The sequence below is a fragment of the Leptosomus discolor genome, chromosome 1, assembly GCF_034619465.1.
Source record: "Leptosomus discolor isolate bLepDis1 chromosome 1, bLepDis1.hap2, whole genome shotgun sequence".
NCBI lineage: Eukaryota > Metazoa > Chordata > Aves > Leptosomiformes > Leptosomidae > Leptosomus > Leptosomus discolor.
The window spans coordinates 84,344,629-84,350,666 of record NC_141391.1 but is presented as its reverse complement, the minus strand read 5'-3'; positions in this window follow the sequence as shown (position 1 = coordinate 84,350,666).

Sequence of the window (6,038 nt, the reverse complement as noted above, 5' to 3'; positions counted from 1 at the left end):
TACAGTAAATAATTTCAAGGAGAATTTCAAAAAGGAGACGTATTCCTGTGTTTTAATGTTCCATATCTGCAAGCTTTGCCATCCATTGGGCCAGACTGCTATGAGATAGCATCTATGTGATTAAGGAACTTCAGATATGTTTCTAAAGTGAAATAATTAGCCAAAGGTAAACCTCACTGAAAATGGACAGAGCAGAGAATCTAGTTGTCTACCTTGTTTTTTCAATGTGCAGCTTGGAGCAGACAAAACCAAGATACAGCTCCTTCCTTGGCTACCATACTGTAATACTTCTCAAGGTTTCCAGCAGACGCACCTGCCCAAAGTAGTGAAAAGAATTAGATACTCTTCCTCTGATGCTTTTGCAATTTCTCCTCAATTTGGGAACTTGCTGCAGTAAATGGATGCTCTTTCTGAAGACTCTCAGAACAGAGTGGCTGTACTGGTTCCCCATCCATATACGAGTACGGGACAGCCAGCATAGGAATCTTGGAGTGTACTTTCAGTATGGTCTAGAAATAAATGGCTTAACACCTACTCCAAACACCAACACATATCCAATGTGAGGGGTAGGAAGTAGCATCATGTCAATGACAATGTCTTCTAGAACAGCAACATCTGGGACCCCTGGAGATCACCTAGTCCAGCCCCCCTGCTGGACCACCCCCCTGGCTAAAGCAGGTTCACCCAGAGCATCAACACATACTTGTTCAGGATTGTATTTAACATTTGAAACAAACTAGCATGAATGAGTATTGCTTTCCTGAGGTTTCCCACCCAATTCCAGACCGGACTGAGAAGCCATGTCCATACATCCTCTTTGCAGAACAAAGCCCATTAGACTCTGAACTCAAGAAGAAAACGCTACTTTCCTTTAGAAAGTACTACAAAAGTCTTTTTGTGAGTCATTACCATCAGCTGCAAGTTTAAATTCTGAAAAACTTGTAAGAAAAAGCAAAATATGGTAACTACTACTTGTGTACGGGAAAATGCACTTCAGGGTGTGGGGATTATAGTAATTCAGATGCCAGTAGGTTAAGCGTCAATCTGTAAGTGTTAGTTGTACCAGATTAACGAAGCATCTGTGGTGTTTGCCCAGATTCACTTTTCCTTTCAGCAATTTATCAGTTGTAGCATTTTAGAAAATAAAAACTTAACAGAATTTGTTTATGCTTCTTTTTCACACTACTGTTGTAATCTATATTTATTTAAATGGTGCTCCTCATTTCTGACATTTTCCCTGGGGCTTGAAGAACAGGTGTTCAGATATAGCTCCAAGCTGTCAAAAATTAAACTGGCAATGATTCTAACAGATACAGGGCTGAGGAAATACAAGAAAGTTGTCATTTCGAATAATGAAATACCGCACAGGATTTGTTAGGCTACATCATCATTACCCAAAGGACATCTTAATTCATATCTCATTATAAACACCAAATGGGATGATGGTTATGGTGGGACTGATACTGGAGACTTGAATTCGGGTTCTCATGTCCAAATTCTTTGCAAATCTAAGAAACCCACAAGGGATTGCTTTTGTTCCTTCTCCCGGGCCCCAGACTAGTGACACATTTGCTCCAGGGAGACCACTTAGATAGCCTGCTGTGGGAAGAGCACATCGTTGTATAGCATTGCTCCCCCTTGCCCGCCTGACTTTCTGGATAAAACGGGTATGTGGGGTGAATCTTTATCACTTGCTTTCTCATCAAGCAGCAAAGTCAGTTTATTGTGTGGCTACTTCACAGAATCCGCACATGTACTGGAATAACAGGAGTAGATGTAACCTGTTATTTGTAGTTGGGTCTGTAACGGACAGTAAATGTTCTACTATCTGTTCATTCAGTTAAGTTCCAAAAGGCCAAGTCTTTTGCTCCTCAGTCAAGTAAGTTTGCTTAGACGTATTTATTTCAGGAGCAAGGTCTGATCAAGACTAAAGAAAAAAGAGGCACAGTGACTTGGTGTTTTTCAAAAATGGGAACAGAATTCCTCGAACACTTTCAAGGAAATCACTGCTTCTCGCCAGCTGAATCATCATCGGGTGTTGGCATATCTCATAGGCTAATCAAGATGAACGAAACACATAATTTACCATTCTTCTAACCAGGTATTTTTAACTGGAAGCAAAACCTCCAAAAATATTTTGCAAAAAACCACCAAGTGACAGTAAAATAATGAATACATTCCACTGCTGACCAAAGAAAATGAAAGATAAATAAACAGAAGTTACAGCCATTTTTTTCATATTCAGGTTTTCCAACATTTCAGCCAACTCCCATAAAATGCTAATATAGCACAATTGGTATTAAGAGAATTAAAATAGAACAGAGAAAGTGTTACTAATAGATGAAGAGACCCTGAACTGTCATAAGGCAGAACGCAGCAGTTCTTCGAGTGGGCTACTGCTGTACTTTGGACTATGGTGAAGACTACAATGACTGGCAACTGATAAATGTTTGTTTTTTTTCCTAAAGGGCTTTGTGTTTGGACTTCATTATTAACTTCAGCAATACTATCAGAATGAATTGCCTACTGCAATCTAAAAAACAAGTGTATCAGCTGCAATCACACAGCAATAATGGAGCACTCTTCAGCTGTTAGCCCAGAGCTTCTTTCGGTGTTTAGGAAAATAGAAGTGACTTAGAGCATGCCAAGTAGGTAGGCTGACGCGCCGGTCTTGCGAATGAAGTAAACCAGGGGATAAGATACCTTCTAGTAAAAATCTGGCAAGCTGCTTACTTTCTGCTCATACAACGCAGGAATTTTGGTACTTCTACTCAGAAGCAGCAGAGTAGTAACTGCACAGATCTATTAGGGAACTACCTAAACCAGTTTCAAGCCAAGCAGTGGCATGTGGAACTTCACACGCCTCCTCTACAAAGGAAAACCTCTCACCACTGCCAGGCTTCTGCAGAGGTGGATTTTCAGCACTTTATTTTTCAAGTCAGGTCTATGCATACTACTGTAGGCATTCACTATAAAAGTGGCAAAAGCAAGAATAGTGAGGTTCAAGTCAAAAAGTGGGACTCAATTGAGAAAACCAAAACCGGGAGGTCGCGCTTCTCACCAGCTGCAGGAAACACAGAGCCAGAAGCTGCTGATGCTGAAATGTGCCCAAGAAACAGGCATACTGAAAAGCACTGTCAATTTGAATCATTAACTTACAATCACTTACCTGTGCAAATGCACACATAATGGAAACGTAGCTGAAATACCAAGTCAGTAACTCCTCCACAGAGTCAAGTAAGTCCTCTGTGAGCCATCTTCCAGGGAACAGGGAACAGTAAGCCATGAACTTCAGAAACTGACTTAAAATGTGATCTTTAACCTCAGAAAAAAAGCACTCGGCCTGCTCTTCCTGGCTAAGCAGAACTGGTTAGCTCTTCCTAAACTAATACGTACACGGTAGATACAGACATCTTCATGCCTCGGACACCACACCCTATGGAGCTACAACAAGATCTAAACCAGTGACTTCCTACAGACACCTGTGACGCTTCTGCAGAACAGTGTTGCCTAGTCAATTTTCAAATTTGTTCTGTTACTCTGGTGAGTGTCCACTTCCACAACAAAGCAACAGAAAAAGAAAGAACTAACACTGTCCTTTAACAGAACAGCATGTGTACCCTTGCACTGCCAGTCCAACTACACAGGAAGTATGAGGATCGCCAAGACAGCACAGTGACTTGAAATGCCCTCTACAACACCACCACTCCCCCCGCCCCCCCCCCCAGTCAGCAAAAGCCACATAAACTAACATCTGGAAGCAGGGACAAATATTTGAGGGAACTTGAATGCAGACACTAGAGACAAATCAGTTATGGCAGGGAATCACTGATGAAATAGAAAGGCAATTAAAAAACCCTGCTCCTGTGCCTGCTGTCCCTCCTTTTTTTTTTTTTAACAAAATTTCTGAAATATGTTGTGCCTATTAAGTGTCTGTTTTTCTAAAGAAGGTGGAGAATTATTTGATATGTTAAAATATAATAATGAAGATTTTATTTTCCCAAATTAGCCTACTCCAATGTGTTTCTTCCTTAAGATACTTAGGTTTTGCATCTAATTAAAAAACTTCAATATGACTGTGTCCTTACGCAAAAAATTCTGTTCTCACTACTAAAAAAGATGCTTCTCATGTCAAATAGACTTTTGATACCTCTTTGAGCATTCAGATATGCTGTAACATTAAATCACTGTAAATAATTTCAGGATGAACATCAGTGCCAATGTGAATGGCGTCACTGGACACCACTCATTCCTATGGTTCAGAGCTATCCCACAGTAACACTCAGGAAATGGAGAAGAGATGATGAACAAAGCACTATCTAGGAAGTCTTTAATATTTTACTCAATAAAGTAAAACACTAAACTCAAGAATAGAGCATAAAGATTGCTTGCTAGGAAGAACACGTGCTCTTTTGGAGCACAAATCGCCAATTTTTAGGATTACAGTCACTGCTGTCTCTTGTCTGTAAAAGCAAAGATTAAATGCTAATCTACAATGAGGGAAAGGAAAATTAATCTTCTATCTTAATAGTTCATGTAATCAAATCCTATTTTATGAATTGTCTAAGTTCTAAAATGCCCCAGCTTTATAAACCGTTCCACATACTGCAAAAAAAATAAAAATAAAAATAATTTGAAAACAACCTTTTGTCTGTTCTCTCAATGTTGGTATCACATCAAACAATGCTACTGCTGTGCATTTGGTAACTTCAGTGTGAGTTAGAGACAAAATCTTCCAAAGCGGACTGACTGAAATCTGTTTTTCCAAGGGCTGGCAACTGAAACCTGAAACTAACAACCAAAAACTGGATCACCCTATGTTTTGTGATGACAGAAACAATGGTTCTCACAGAAGAAAAACACAAAGTAGACTACTGTCAATTTCTATTTAAGAGAAAATACTGTTACTTTGCCCTTTTTTTCTTATATATATTTTTCCATTTACTGTGTGATGTTTAAATAAGTTATTTTTACCAAGAAGTATGTGTATATATATTGTATTGTGTGGATTTGCATTATTTGTGCCATGGTAGTGTTTACACACCAATATCATGCGCTATGTTATTATGTCAGGCACTCTAAGAATTCATGATCACCTGTTTTGCATTTGTCTGACAAGTATCATCACAACTTTTATTATAGAACAGACTATGGGTCATTACCATATTGACTGCTCCTTCATATTAAGTACCTGCAGACTAATGAAAGAACCAAATCCTCAGGAGATTCAGCTATTTTTAAAAGACCAAACATTCAAGACTACATTATTTACTCATATTTATTTTGTAACTGTATTTTTCTAAAACATATTAAAATAGAAAAGATGTTTATCTGATTCATCATACAAAGAAAATACCAACATAGTAATAAAATACTGAAAATATATGAAAGCACCAAAACATTATTCATATTGGCAAAGACTATTTTTTGCAATTTTACAGTAAAGTGCTATTCAATCCACTCAAATTAAGGAATCAGTATTTTAATAGCATGGTATTATTATCTTAAGGTTACAAATTACTTCCGTTACCTTTCTCAACAAGACAAACAACCCATTTTCATGGAAGCAAAGCATTTGAGTTGCATGCCTGTGAAAATAACTTAAATAACAGCTTCATAGTAAGCAGTGAACAATGTGAGTTGCCAACTCATCAAGAAAACAAGATACTAAGAAGCAAACTGAACAGAAATGAGATTAGCAAAAAACCTAAGAAAATGTAGATGTGGTAAAACATTGTATAAATTAAGAAAGGACAGAAGACTGTATACCAAACAGGCTCTGTAGAGTTGCCTTTTACATGGTAATGTTTTTAGTAATCATATTGGGGCTTTATTAGTTAAGCTGTTTATTAATGCATTTTCTTAAATGGACCTTTTCTATTTCCTAGAAATGATACTACATACACAACACACTGGCGAGATACTGTAAGCAGAAAGACAGAAGCAGAGTTATGACCTTTATTTTTCCTCAATAATCTCTTCTCATCTATCGAAGTCAGCAGATAAAACTAAATGATCTGTTACAAAGCCAATTTGTA